The 16,398-nt window shown below is 38.7% G+C and overlaps 1 pseudogene; it reads right to left on the minus strand.

The window, feature by feature from the left end:
* Positions 1-15,543: 15,543 nt before the first annotated feature.
* On the minus strand, positions 15,544-15,658 carry LOC114043576 (annotated as a pseudogene).
* Between the last annotated feature and the right edge of the window lie 740 nt (positions 15,659-16,398).

Raw genomic sequence — 16,398 nt, forward strand, 5'->3', positions numbered from 1 at the left:
CAGGAGGACCTGAGTTCAAATCCGGCCTCAGACCAAACACTTGACATGTACTAGCTGTGTGATCTTGGGCAAGACACTTAACCCCAGTTGCCTAAAGAAAACAAACAAACCAAAAAAAAAAAAAAACCAAACCAGAAGCATGAAAGAGCCCAGCCCTAACATCAAGTCCAAAATCAGAAAGTAGGTTGGAAGAATGGACCAAAAAAAAAGAAAAAAGAAACCCACCATGATGAGTTATTATGGCAACAAGGATGCTCAAGACACAAACCCAGAGTTTAGAGTCATTTAGAGAATGATAAAGCAAAGCCGCAGAGAAAAACACAGCTTGGAAACAAACTTAACTAAAATTCCTGGAAGAGATGAAGCAAGACTTTTTAAAACAATTTTAATTTTTTTTTTTATAAATGAAATGAGAGTGCTTGAAGAAACACTAGGAAAAGAAATGAGAGCTATAGAAGAAAGAACTGGAAAAGAAAATAACAGCTTGGCAAAAGAGTTCAAAATTTTGCCGAAGCAACAAACTCCCTGAAAATTAGAATGGATCAGATAGAAGCCAATGACCTGATGAGACAACAAGAAATATTAAAACAAAATCAAAAGACTGAAAAAATGGAAGTATAAAGTATTTCATAGAAAATACACCTGACCTGGACAACAAATTGAGAAGCAATAAGAATCATTAGACTATCTGAACACCATAACAAAAAAAAAAAAGCTCCTCAACATATTTCAGAAAATCTTAAAAGAGAACTGCCCAGATCTCTTAGAACCAGAAGGCAAAGTAGAAATAGAAAGAATCCACTGAAAACTTCCAGGAACATCATAGCCAAAAATCTAGAGCTTCTAGGTCAGAGAAAAAAAAATACTGTAAACAGCAAGAAAGAAATGATTTGAAAACTGAGGAGCCACAATCAGCATCCGACATGATTTAGCAGCATCCACTGTAAAGGAGTGGAGAACTTGGAATATGATATTCTAGAGACAGAGGACATGGGCTTACAGCCAAAAATAACTTACTCAACAAAACAGTATAAAACTACAGAGGGAAAATTGGACCTTTAGTGAAATAGAGGACCTCCAAGTATTCCTGATAAAAAGACCAGAGCTTCAGAAAACTTTGAAGTTCAGAAACATGTGAAGAGAGACATAAAAGGTAAAATGTGAATGAACACTGATAAAAGACTAAACAAAGATAAGCTACTTACATTCTAATATGGGGAAATGATACATGTGTCCCCACTGAACTCTATCGTCATCAGAGTTCATAAAGGGAGTCCAATTACATGAGGCCTGGAAGTGGATCTATTTTATCTTGATGATCTAAAGAAAAGAATAGAAAGAGAGGGGAAGGAAAAAGAAGGTTAAGGAATATTATCTCAAGCAATCAGGGTGCACAAACAGGCATCTAAACAAACAAGAAGGGGGCAGAGGGAATAGCTGACACTTGAACCTCACTCTCATGTGAACTAGTCAAAAGAAGGAAAAATGTACACACATACAGAGCTGGGTACAGAAATACATTTCACTCAACAGGGAAATAGGAGGAATAGGAGAGAAGGGAGAGGGAGAACTAGAGGGAAAATAGACTAAGGGAGGGATTAGATCTGAGCAAAACAAACTCTTAGGATGTACAAATACATTTGTAGCAAATTTTGAGGTGGCAAAGCATAGGAATCTGAGGAGGAGCCCATAATTTGGGGAATGGATGAATAAGTGATGGTATATTAATGTGATGGAATATTGTTATGCTGAACTCTTGTTGGCATAATGACCAATCAGGATTCCAGAGGACTAATAATGAAACATGCTACCCACCTCCTGATAGAGAAGTAAAGGACTCAGAAAATGCAGAATGAGACATTTTTTTTTGTCATATCTGATGTGGAAATTTATTTTGATTTACTTTATATGTTTGCAATGACTTTTGTTTTTCTTCTCAATTGCGATGGAGGGAGGTTGGATTGGGAGAGTGAGAAGGCAGATCTTGGCTGATTAAAATACTAAAAAAAGAAGAAAATAAAAATAAAAAATGACTCACATTCAAGGAATTATCTCATTTTTATTTCTTTCTTTAGGTCCCCTTCTGAGGAAAACTGAAGAGCAAAAATGCCTGCAAAATTTTCTGAGGTATTTTTGGAAGACAGTGGAATGAGAGAGGTTGCAAAGAAGCCACATTCGTAATGATCTACCCCAAAAATAGTAACAGAAATGCTGAAATCAAAATTACCAGAAATTTTTACAAGAAAATTAAAACTTACTGAAAGATAATGATCAAACCCGGGAAAAACCGATGGTTTTTTTTTTTTAATTGCAGAGTAAGAGAAACAAAAGGAGGAAATATCAGAAGTGCAACAACAGTATCAAAAGTTACATGAAGAATGAGATAAGAAGTAGAAATGGATTCAACTGGATAACAGAAAAAAAGGAAAAAATTCCCCCTACCACCACCACCCCAAAAAAAAAATCATAAGGATTTAAATAAATAGCTTAATGGCAGCAAAGAAACCTCAGGAGGAATTAAAGGAAGAATTGAATATAACTAAGGAATCTCTAGAAGGGATCATGGAAAAACTTCTCAAGATGGATAATGAAGAGAATTTAGAAAAATTCAGTGGGCATGGCCAAAAAACAGAATTAATGCAATAGAGCAAAGAACATAGCTGAAGTGGAAAAACAAGGTCAGAAAATAACCCAACTGGAAAAATATTTGGAAGCCATGCAGGTGGACGTTTCAGATTTGGAAGGTGGCTCTAGGAGAAAAAAAACCTCAAGATTTAGGGGTGAGGGAGTGCCAGAAAACGTTGGGGATGTTTTTAAGCCCCAATTAACCCCTTTTTTACAGAGTCACACAGGTGATTCATATAAATGAGAGGACTTTAATCATGTGTATGAGTAACCATGGACAAATCATGTAAGCTCTCCGAGTTTTAATTTCCTGATCTGTAAAATGGGTGAGGGGAAGAAGGGGATGGGACACGAAGTAGGATAGCTAGAGAACTTATCTTTCAGAGTTGTGAAGATCAAATTATTAAAAGTAAAAATTTCCCAAGTTAATTTAATACCAATGAAATACTTGAATAAATTAAACTTGAATTAAATAAAATGTATTTATCCTATGGATCTTTTTTTCTCTTCTGACTCCTTTTATTTATTTATTTTTTTTTTTAGTGAGGCAATCAGGGTTAAGTGACTTGCCCAGGGTCACACAGCTAGTCCGTGTCAAGTGTTTGGTCTGAGGACAGATTTGAACTCAGGTCCTCCTGACCTTAGGGCCAGTGCTCTATCCACTGCGCCACCTAGCTGCCCCTTCTCTCTCCTGTTATAAATTCTTCAATGACCCTCTTGTTAAAAATTTTTATGACCTCCCAACTCTCCCTGAGATCTAGCCATGTCACTCTTCTACTGAATCAACTCCATTGGCTCCCAATTAACTAGGATCAAGTACAAATTCCTCAGTTTAGCTTTTAAAGCCCTACACAACCTGGCCCCAACCCTCCTTTCCACCCTTATTCCATATTTCTCCCTTCCATGAACACTAAACTCAAGCCAAACTTGGCCTTACTGCCCATCATATTCCACACTCCATCTCTCACCTTGGTTCCTTTTCAGTGACTGTTCCCCAAGCTCAGAAAGTACTCCCTATTCCCTTCCTGATTTGGACTTAGAATTCTTTGTTTCCTTCAAGGCTAAACTTGAATGCCACTTTCTGCATGAAAACTTTACTGATTCCCTCAGCTGTCAGTGCCTGACCTGTTCTCCCTGTCAATTATATTGTATCCATGTTGTACATGTCTACATAATGTTAAAATGGTCTCCCCCAGCTAGATCGTAAGCTCCTTGAGGGCAGGTCTCCCTTTTGTCTTTTATCTGTCCCTGGCATTGAGAAGACACTTAATAATTCCCGTTCAGAGATTGATTGACTGACAAAGGAACTCTATAAATAATCACTAATATTTTTAATATATAAATTATTTTGAATATATGACTTTAATTGAAGTTCTTTATATCTTGTCTGTATTTGTTGAGATTGTTATTAAGTTTATAATAAGTTATTTTTTTTAAAAAGTAAATGGAATGGGTATGGAGCAATGTTTTCAAAGATTACAAAGGGATTCTTTTAAGTTTTTGTGGTTTTCGTATCAAAGTCAGTCTCTTTGGGCGTAGTTTTCTCAAGAGCAAATAAAAAATTGCCCTGCTTAAATTTCCTGTATGCTTTAGTTAATTGCAGTGGAACATACACACACACACACACACACACACACACACACACACACACATACACACTCTTTCTCTCTCTTTTTTCCCAAGCATATTTAATTCCCTGATGCATGTAAAGCAATTTCAAAGTGTGCTTCATATAGATTTGAGGTTATGTTTCTGCTTACTTCCTACTAGTTTCTCAGAATGCACTGTGTTAACATGTCTGCATGAATGTCTCCAGTTACCTGCAGTATTTCAAGACAGCCTTTGCTACCCAGGGTTCCCTGAACTTCGGGGCACCTTGACGTATTCTAACAAGCACTGAAATAGAAGAAACTGAAAGCAAAACAAAAATTCAGCCAAGAAATACTTGTTTTTTTTTTCTTCTTTTGTCACTTTTTAATATAACAGGGGATATTGTGTGTGTGTCTTACTGGGAGGAAAGAAAAGACATCTCTAGCATCTGCTCCTCCAGCCCTTCTCCATGGGAGACCTTGATTCCTGCCAGGAGAGGAAAAAAGTGGTTGGGCAGACTAGACTAGAATTATATCTGTCTGCTCCCTTAAATATTATTAGTCTTAACTAAACTCCTTATCTCTTATGTCTTCATAGGGAAAGGGAGACCCTCCCCCAAGCTTTATACCTAAGGCTTGACCCCTTTCCCCCCAGATGCCAGTTCCACAATGAACACATATAGCAAATAGCAAAGAAACCCATTTATGCAAGCCAATGGCAAACAGAATTAGAAAAAGTGTACATAGGAGAATATAGAACAAACAATACAGATTGAAGGAGCTCTCCCCTTGAAAGCCAGGTAACTCAGCTCAACTGAGATGGAGAGAGACCCAGATCTCACCCCAAGGAGAAAATTCCTCGAAGTCTCTAGTGTAGCAAGCTGTGAGTGGTGACATGATAGAGACTTCCAGCTTCTCTCATATCCACTTCTTCCCAGAGTCTATCTCTCTTCAGCCACCTGAAGGGAGGTTAGCATTGCAAAACTCTTTTGAAGCTGGAAGCCAGAAAAGCTCAGATCTCTTCTCACCAATTTTGCGGGTAAGAGCAATCAATCTCCACAAATGAGGAGAGAATCCCAAATGAGGAGAGAGTTTGAGGCAAGAGTTACTTTCCACAGAAAAATGTGACTTCAAAAAAACTCTTTACAAATCCAGATACTTTCATATTTCAGGGTACATGCAGGTTGAGTTGAATTTTTCTGTTTTGAAGTTAAAGTTTTAACACTTTCATCACCACAATTTCCCATAAAATGAAGGTTTTGGACCAAGTTACCTCAAAGGTGGCTCCTCCTTCCAGCTCTAACTCTAAGTCTAAACTCACTACATAGGTTCATTGTTGTTTCAGCCTTTTAGCTGACAGCCCAGCCTGGCTATATGGACCCTTACCTCTTTGGCAGGTGCTTAACTGGGGAGGTCTGGGGAATTGAAATAAGGTGGTCCTCCCAAACACTTAGAGCCTAGGTCAGAAGACCTTATCAGCAGTTGTATCTGGTATATTTGACTTTGAAGAAAGGTTTTTTTTTTTCATTTTAATTGATATCTTTTGTTTTTACATCATCCTCATTTCCCATTTCCAAATACATTCTTTTCCCTCCCCTACCTAATGAGCCATTCATTGGAACAAAATTTTTTAAAAGAAAGGGGGGAAAAAACGACTGAACAAAACTAACCAACACATTAAGCAAGTCTGACAATATATGGAATTCTATATTGAATTCCAAACATATATAGTTGTTGTTGTTTTTTGTGGGGGAGAAGGTTGTTTGTTGTTTTGGTGAGGCAGTCAGGGTTAAGTGACGTGCCCAGGGTCACACATCTAGTGTCAAATGTCTGATGGCGGATTTGAACTCAGCTCCTCCTGACTCCAAGACAGAGTTCTATCTACTGCACCACCTAGCTGCTCCTCATACATAGTTCTATATATATGGTCCTCATCTTTGCAAAGAGGAAAGCGAGGTATATTTTGTCATCTTTGGGGACAAGCTTGGTCATTATAATTATATATCATTCTATCTCACTCTATTTTTTCCATTTACATAATTGTAGACACTGTGTATATTGTTTTCTTGATTCTCATTACTTCACTCTACATTGGTTCATATGTCTTCCTGTGCATCTCTGAATTTTTCAGTCTTCATTTCTTATGGTACCCAAATATCCATTATATTCATATGTTAAAATTTATTTAGCCATTTCCCAATCAGTAGGCATTCACTTTTTTTCTAGCTCTTTGCTGTTACAAAAAGTGTTCCTATGGTACCACAGTGGATACAGTGCTAGGCCTCTAATCAGGAAGATCTGAATTCAAATCCAGCCTCAGGCACTATGTGATCCAGGACAAATCACTTGTATCTGTTTGCCTCAATTTCCTCAATGGTAAAATGGAGGTAATAATAATGCTTATCTCCCAGGGCTGTTGTAAAGATCAAATACAATAATATTTATAAAACACTTACCATATTGCCTTGTACATAACAGGTACTTAATAAAAGCTCATTTCCTTCCTATGGATAATTTGGTGTATATAGTATTTTCTTTTCTTTCCTTGGCCCTGCCTAATAATAGAATTTCTGAGTAAACGGGTATGGATATGTTAGTGACTTAGTATAATTCCATATTGCTTTCCAGAATAGGTGCACTAATTTACTGTTCCCTCAACAGCATAGACTGTGACTCTTTTTCAGAAACTGGAAGTTGTTTGTTTATTTGTTTGACCTTAAAAGGTTGACTTGTAATTGACATTCTATATCTGTGGCGCTCAGTAAAAAAGGGAGTGCTAAGAGGGCTTTTTGATTTTTTTAAAAATATATCGATGTTTTTTGTCTTTTTTGTCTTTATATCACAGTACTTCCTTATTGAATCTCTGTCTCTGTCTGTCTGTCTCTCTTTCTCTCACAGGCACACATACACACTCCAAGAAAGAGACAGATACACAATAACCTTGTATTCTAACAATGTATTATACATCTATAGTTCCCTACTCCTCTACCAAGAGATGTATGTTTCCTCCTCCATTCTCTGAAGCCAAGATTGGACAATCATGATTAATAGAGTCCAGCTAACTTTAAGTGTGGTTTTCATTTGTGTTATTATAGGCATTGTAGATCTTTGTCTCCTGGTCCTGCTTTCTTTGCTCTGCATCAGTTCACAAAAGTCTTCCCATGCTTCTTGAATTCCTTATACTGATATGTTTGAATGTTTTCAAGTCAAATCAACAAGCATTTATTAAACACCTACAAAATGCCAAGTACAGCACTAAGCCCTAAAGATATAATAAAAGGCAAACGCACAGTCTCTGTTCTTAAGGAACTCACAATATAAAGAAGATGTGTAGCTATAGGAGGACAAATCATCGTTCTTCACTTTAAACAAAACCAATATGTGCAAGATATAAAATACAGATTTATGTGGAAGGTAGATATAATTACTACAGAGATCCTACCCCCACCAGTTCAACATTTGCTAATGGGTTAATCAGTCAAACTCTGGGAAAACGCTGATGCCTCCCAACTACAATACTGAGTTGAACTTAAATAGTGAGCATATTATTTGTTTTACTAAAGGATTTGCAATAGTTTCTTCAAATAGCAATCTCACCAAACTTCCAGGGGCAGAGCCAAGATGGTGGAGTACGAAAGCACTCAGCTGAGCTCTCCCAACATGCCCCTTCAAGCAACTTTAACATAATGCCTCAAATTGAATTCTGCAGTGGCAGAGTCAACAAAAGGTCAGAGTGAGGTTCTTCTATCCCAAGACAACATAGGAGGTCAGAAAGAGAGATCTCTGACATGGGGCAGAAGAGGGGGTAGAGGCTGGTCTGGAGCTTATATGAATGAAACACTAAAGGTGGAACTAGGTGGTGGTGACAGAAGCAACAGCCAGAGATGGTAAGGGGACCTGGCAACTGGTCAGAAAGAGATTACAGAAGACTCTGTCCTGGCCCTGCATACAAGACTAGGCACTATTTGTTTTGTTTTTGCTTAGGTAGTTGGGGTTAAGTGACTTGCCCAAGGTCACACAGTTAGTAAGTATCAAGTGTTTGAGATCAGATTTGAACTCACGTCCTCCTGACTCCAAGGCCAGAGTTCTATCTACTGTGCCACCTAGCTGCCCCCCCTATTTTTTTGTTTCTTTTTTGTTTTGTTTTGTTTGTTTTTAAGACTAGACACTATTTGGCAACTCCATTCCCTATACCCACTTGTGGGTCATAGTTCAAGGGGGGGGTGAGGAGCACTTTTGGTTAAAAGAGAGTAGAAAATCTAAGGGACAGTATTACTGCTGCTCCCAAGGGATCAGAGACCCTGAGGAATAGTATTGTTTTTGGTCCCAAGGAGCATTACTGATTGCAATCCCAAGGGATCAGGGTCCCTTCCTGGGTAAGAACCAGAGTACAGACCAAGAGAGCAGTGACTGTGCCTCTCCTCAGATCACACCATGTTGGAAGCACCTAAAACTTCTAAATCCCCAGAACTAGCTGCGAAAACAGCAGTGTGAAATAGCTTAAAGCTTGACCCAGTGCCCCTGTCCCTCTCCCTTTCCAGGAACAGAGCTCAACATTAACATAAAGTTCCAAATCAAGAAATAGGTTGGGAAAATGAGCAAACAACTAAAAAAGAACCTGACCATAAAAAACTACTGTGGTGACAGAGAAGATCAAGACACAAAGAATAAAACAATAAAGTCAAAATAGCTACAAGCAAAGCCTCAAAGGAAAAAAATGCAAATTGTACACAAGTCCAACAAGAATTCCTGAAAGAGCTAAAAAATTATTTTTAAAACAAAATAAGAGGGGGAGAAGAAAAATTAGATAAGATGATAAAAGAAAAGGAAGAAAATAATGAAAAGACAATTAATAGCCTGGTAAAAGAGGCATAAAAAGCACTGAAGAAAATAATACTTTAAAAAAACCGAATTAGTCAAATGGAAAAAGAGGTACAAAAGTTTATTGATGAAAATAACTCCTTAAAAAGCAGAATTGGCCAAATGGGAAAAGAGGTATAAAAACTCACTGAAGAAAATAATTCCTTAAAAATTAGAACTGGGCAAGTGAAAGTTAATGATTCCATGAGACATCAAGAGGCAATAAAGTAAAAAGAGTGACAAAAATAGAAGAAAATGTGAAAGATCTCATAGGAAAAACAACTGACCTGGAAAATAGTTCCAGGAGAGATAATTTAAGAATTCTTGGATTATCTGAAAGCCATGGTCAAAGAAAGAGCCTAGACATCATATTTCAAGAAATTATCAAGGAAAATTGCCCCAATATCCTTGAACCAGAGGGCAAAATAGAAATTGAAAGAATCCACCAATCATCACCTGAAAGAGATCCCAAAATGAAAACTCCCGTGAATATTATAACCAAATTTCAGAGCTCCCAAGTCAAAGAGAAAATACCTCAAGCAGCCAGAAAAAGAAAGGGAGAAAATTTGAAATTCATAAAATTTTTTACATGTAATTGGGAAATATTTAATGAAATAAATAAGTTTTTGAAAAATATACTAGCAATTTCCCCCTCCTATGATACACTTAGAATATAATTTTCACTATATGAATTCCATTTACACAGAACTCAAGAATATATCTCACATAGATTGAGGTACTCCCACAGTGGTTGATTAGCGTAGGTTAAAGAGTAGATTGATAGAGACAAGTAGGTAGTCTAGTGGATAGAGCACTGGTCCGGGCATCAGGAGGACCTGAGTTCAAATCCAGCAATACTTACTAGCTATGTGACTCTGGGCAAGTCACTTAAACCCAATTTTTCTCACCAAGGGGGCAGAAAAAGAGAGTAGGTTAATAAACTAAAAATTAATTATTATGAAAAGGCTAGATAAAAGAATTAAAATTCTTAAATAAATGCTAAGATGCAGTAGCTTATTCTTATTAATTTTACTACTAAGTAGATCCCACATTTGCCAATAATGTTATCCTATAGTCCTAAGATTCTGAGAATTCTGAATGGTATCAGAGAATTTCAAAAATTGGAAATACCATCATGAATCCTGCTCCCAGCCCCATCACATCCTCCAGTTGTTTTTATGATAATAGAAAGGGAAATCCTAAAATCCATAGGCTTTTCCTGGCCATAAGCCCAAAGACCACCTTGTATGGCTCAGTTGAACACAAGCCGTGGTGAAATTCCAGACCAACAGTATGAAGTACCAACTGTAGCCCAGCCAAAGGAATTATTTGACATTTCAGCTGATTAGAAATACCCACATTTCAACAGAAAATTCATAGTAAGATTTTAGATTTGAACACACTGGCCAAGGAAAACAAATCAGACCCTGGGTAATGTGAGTGAGGTTTCTTTCGTGAAATGACTTCTATGTTCACAATAGGAAGCTTATCAACGAACTAACAGAATAACTTTTTTTATATCGTTATAACACAAAGAAGCATGAGAAAGATTACTTTAAATTTGCAATTTCCACTTATAAAGGTCAGTCTAAAGAAGTAAGGAGTTTGGAGGGACAGAGGAAAGGGAAAAGAGAGATGAATCTGAAGGAAGCAGCAGAATCCCTGAACTCTGAAATTCTGTCCCCAAGGACAGATAATGAAGAGACTACTAGTTGAAAATGCTTCATACATCATCAGATGAGGTCATTATAGGATGTTTGTGCTTAATTGTTTTCCTTTTTCCTTAATTGTTTTCCTGTTCCAAGGGAAGGTATGATCTGAGAGGGCAAAATTTCCAGAAATGATTGATATAAAAAACAAAGACATCAATAAAACTTTTTTTTTAAAGAAATTGAGTTGCCAGGTGAGTTGCTAGGACAGAGAGTTCACAGGGAGAACATAATAATATGTAATAACTACAATAAACTCTCCTATATTCCCAGAGTTTAGATTTAGGAACTAAGGCACATTTGCAAATTCTGGCCTCCTTCCTAAGCCTACCAGTAAACAAGCCTGTTAGCAACAGCAGTCATGCAAATACCTTTTCATTAAAAGCCTGACAGAGGCTGCCAGCTAAAATCATAGAAGCCTCCAGCCCACTGGCAGCAGCCGTCAGATGAGAATCGTGGGTCGCTCCAACCCTGGGTTGATTCTTAATAAGATTCTATTCTATAGGATAAAGGTTAATATCTCTTCTGGATCCCCTGAGCAAACAACTCTCATTGAGGTGGTTTCACTAAAGTTCAAGTAATCCTGAAAAACAGTCTGGTGCTTTGTTGAGAGTTTTTGTTATTGTTGTTGTTTTTTCTAAGGATAGAGTTAGGTTAGACTGAAGGAAAGCTACCTAAGAACAAGCTCAATCCGGTTAGCCCTGAAAGGCAGATTGACCAGGAGATATATTTTTAGAACAGGCTGTGCTCTCTAAGGCCAAACCACACAGGCAAATATTCCACGTAAAAGAGATGTGCAGAGATGTGGGGCCAAATAAAAATGGTCTTTAAAAAAATCTGAATAAATTTAATGTTATTGAAAATAATTACAGCCTGGGTATAAGGGACGTGGTTCCTATCAGCTGAAGAGAGCTGATTGTCAATTTTACAGTGGGAACATTTATACCTTGAAAATCAGTAAATACCATCAACCAGGACTTACTTTATTGTCTTGTTTATTGTCTAGGCTTAAGAAAGTGATGGAGAAAATGGTAATAATTCATATTAAGCTTTAAAGTATACCCATACTTTTTTCCCCAGAGAGCTTGTTAAACATTTACCAGCACACCACTGTCAGACTTCCAACACCCTACATATATAGTCTCTGAAGAACTGAAAATGAGTACCTCATTGAGAGGAATAGTGGGACAAATGGTGGGCATGAGCAGGCTACAGTACATGAACATAAATGATGCCATCAGAGAAATGTATGAGCAAAAAAGGTTGGCTGGTCTCATGGTAAAAACAAGGGATCTGCAGTGGGCAACCCACACACCCCATGGGTATCTTTCAATGTCAAGAGAAAGCAAAGGAGACCCTTGTGGAGCAGGTTGGATGGACCCCTTTAGAAAAATGTGTGAGAAGACACGCATAAGGGTCACAGAGGTTGGACAAGCGTAGAGGGCTTATGGTCTGCGTTTCTGGATCGAGCACCCACATAGATGAGATCACAGATGGATTGGAGTGTTGGAGTTGAATGGAGAGCTAACCCCAATGCAGCAACCGCATATTTCTCACTATCTCTCTGTCCTTTCTGGCGGATGCTCTTATCCTGGCAACAGAATGTGAATTGTCTGAAAAAAAAAATTCCTCTACTTTCTCCATGATGTAATGAATTATTCACAAAAGCACAAGGGGATTCTACATCAAATCCACCGTGTGTGTAGGAAAGGTTATGTAACTGCCTGAGTTTTTATGAACAATTTATTTCCCTTTGCCTGTCTAGACACCCAGTAGTAATGATTATCACTTAGGGGCCGCTCCTGCATGTAAGTGGCTAACCTCACTAAATGATGTGATACTCTCATAAAGAGCAGCATTTAAAGGGAGAGAGGTCACCAAATTCCTTTTGTGTATGCATTGTGGCTTACTTTTAAGACCTTGCCATGAATAGTACTAGACAGGGAGAGACACAAAGCGATGGGGAAGGAATCAAGTGCAAGGCAAAGACAAACACAGTTTCTACAGAAGTTAACTTTGTAGACAATAGAGAAGCAGAAATAAAACTAAAAATATTTATCTGTTAGCACTTATTAAGTACCTAAAATGTGCCAGGTACTGTGCTAAGGAAGCACTTTACAAATAATATTTCATTTGATCCTCACAACAATCCTGGGAGGCAGGCACTGTTATTATTCCCTCTTTACAGATGAGGAAACTGAGGCAAACAGGGTTAAGGGACCTACCCAGGGTCACACAGCTAGTAAGTACCTGAGGCTGGATTTGAACTCAGGTCTTCCTACTTCCAGGGCAAGTGCCCTATCAACTGAACCACCTAGCTGCCTCTATAAAAGGAACTCAAGTAAACCCCCTCTTCCAATGCAGGTCAGCACCCTGTCTACAACTTATACTCCTAGAGAGTATAAGTATACTTCCCAGAGCCTTGAAAAGTTAAATGCCCAGGGTCAACATAGCCAGTACACATCAGAGACAGGACTTGAACTCAGGGCTTCCTGGCTTGAAGCCCAGCTATCTATCCACCATGCCACACTGCCTCTGGCACTGGGCATACAAAGACAGAAATGGGAGCTTGCATTCTACCAGGGGAGGCAACATATGGATATAGTAGTATAAGCAGAATGTAGAAGAAATACCAGATAATTTGGGGAAGGCAGGCACTAGCAGCCAGCAAGACCAGTAAAGGCATCAAAGAGAAGATATATCTTAAGCTGTCGTGAAGGAAGAATAGATTCCACCGTGGAAAAGAAGAAGCAGGTAGACAACATTAGATTGCATCATGAATTCACCCCTGATCCAAGGGTATAAAACTGTTTTGGTGATAACAGATCCTGTATTCAAGACAGCTCATTTCCTCTGTTGTGGAGACATAAGATCATATATCCCAAGCCAGAAAGGACCTTAGAAGTTAATTAATCCAACCCTGTCATTTTATAGTTGAGAAAACTGAGACCCAGAGATGAAGGGATTTACCCAAGATCATACACACAGATGTTGGATTGGATTGAGCCTACTCAGTCATCCAGGACACATTGTTTTATACAAAATGTAGATTCTATTGAGATGTATGAGATGTGCAAGGAGGACTAGCACCCGAGTGTGGGAGCTTGCTGAGCCCTTTTCAGGGCAGCTCACCCACCTTTGCAGTCTACCATGTACTCAACTCTCACTTGTGACTCCAAGAAGCTGTACTAAGCGTAGCGGTCATTCCCTGGTAAATTGTCTTGGCAGATGGGCTAAACCAGGTAGAGGGCAACCAACAGGCCTTAAACCTGTCATTGAAGGGGCAGCTAGGTGGCACAGCGGATAAAGCTCCGGCCTTGGAGTCAGGAGAACCTGAGTTCAAATCTGGCCTCAAACACTTGACACTTACTAGCTGTGTGACCCTGGGCAAATCACTTAACCCCGATTGCCTCACCAAAAAGCAAAAACAAACATACAAACAAACAAAAAAAAAAAACCTGCACAAATCTGTCATTGAGTTAGGGTAGTGTCTAGCCCAAGCATGTGAAGACTTCCCCAGAAGAACGGGAAGATGAGAACAATTTGTTCCAATGGCCATGAAGGCAACTGAAGTAGGTTCTGTGGAGAACTTGGAGCTTGGTCAGACATCAAAGATGCCAAGGTCATCTACTGCATCCTGGGCCATCACCAGTCATCTTGACTTTTGTCCTGCTACTGGACTTCAATGACCCTGGAAGAGAGAGTGAGGCTGAGGACTTTGTGCAACTCTGCTTCACTGAAGTCCCATTCACTTATGAGTCAAGATATCACCTTTCGCTGTCATTGGTCCTTTTAGAAAACAAAGGACAAACAAGATTCCATGCTTTGTTGTTCTCCTACAGTTATTCCCATAGTCAGTGCCTCCATGGGGGAATTAGGGGTTTTTCATGCTGATTTATGAACCCTATAAGCTGCCAGAATAACATATTTGTAGGGGTACAACCACCATTGTCCACTAGGTACCCTGGGCTGGCTCCCATGACTTCTTCAGCAGCAAACCTTCCCACAAAGTGATAGAAAAGCCCGCTCCCCATTCAGTCAATGGGCCACATACATCATGAGTGTATCGCTACCTGGGGTGATCCTCCTCAGTCTGAATTCACCCTCTGAGTCCCTCATCTTAGTTGTAATGGGCTCACCTCCACCCTGAGCTATATGCACTCTCCAGAGTACTTGCTCACCACCTATAATTACACATGGAGGGGAAGAACATACTGTTTGGGAAGTTTCATGGCAATGAGGATGCCTAGTGGATGGGGAAGAATGCAGATCTAAGGAGAATGTGTGAGCCCTGTGTGTGACCCACATGCCCTAGAAATGACATAGGCCTTCCTTGTATACCACCGTTGTCTTACTGCGGTACCCGAGCCAGAATGGGATATGGTATGCCTGCCTGGCCTAGGACCATGCCACCATGTGAGGTATTGAGAGGATGAGAACATAGCTGACATAAAAGACTTTACAGATAAGCTAGACCAAGAGCTGACCTAGCTCTTGTATTCTAATCCAATACTGACTTGATCCAAATTTGTTTCTTCAATGGCTTTTCTGGGTTGTCTCAGCCCTTTGGACTTATTTCTTTAATATAAATATGCTTGTATTTATATATATATATATATATATATATATGCACACATATAATTATTGCTTTTTTAATATCACTGTCGGTTCCTAATGACTTCTGTCTACCCCCAGCCTCCCTTAAAACGAAAAGGTGCAGTTTATCAAAACAAATCAACAAGTTGGCCATTTCTGAAATCAAACATAATTACATGCCATAGAGTGGATGGCACCATATATGTAATGTAAAGGCAACTAAGACCTCTTCCATTCTCATCAGGGGGATCACTAACCTCTTCTTGTTTCATATAACATAGCCAGGTAAATTTCCAAATTTCAAAAAAAAAAAATCCTGAAGATCACCTGTCTTAGTCTTTTGGTTTATGTTTGTTCAGCTCCCAGTTTGGACTCAGAGAATTCTAGATTTGGAGTTGAAAGGGACCTTAGAGACCATCAAGTCCAACCACCTCATTTTATAGAAACTGAGGCACAGATAGGTATAAGTGACTCGCCCAAGATCACACAACTAGTAAGTGTCTGATCTAGGATTTGAACCAAGGTCTTCCTGACCCCAGGTCTAGTGCCCTAGATCTAAGCCATGCTATCTTCCTTCACTCTCTTTTTTAAAAAATAAAATTTTAATTTATGGAATAAAACAAGCTGCCTATCTCAGACCCTGCTATTTACTGAATCACCAGTCCCATGTGGGATAAATGCAAAGTACTCAGAGTACTGAATGACATACAAAGAAATAATAATTCACATTTATATAAGGCATTAAGGCTTATAAAAAACTTTTCTCACAGCACCCTTCTGAGGTAATTTGTGCAATTATTATCACCCCCATTTTACAGATGAGGAAACTTTAGAAAAGCCAGATTACTTTCCCAAGTTCACACAGCTAGTAAGTGTTAGAAACTGGACTTGAACTCAGGTATTCAGACTTGAAATCCATTATATGTCAGGTGCCTCTCAAGGTTCTGTCATCAAGGAACTTAAAATGGGGGTGGATTGTTCTTTTGTTTGTTTGTTTGTTTGTTTGTTTGTTTTTGGTA

Source organism: Vombatus ursinus, unplaced genomic scaffold (assembly GCF_900497805.2).
Source record: "Vombatus ursinus unplaced genomic scaffold, bare-nosed wombat genome assembly UNPS02014769.1, whole genome shotgun sequence".
NCBI classification, from domain to species: domain Eukaryota; kingdom Metazoa; phylum Chordata; class Mammalia; order Diprotodontia; family Vombatidae; genus Vombatus; species Vombatus ursinus.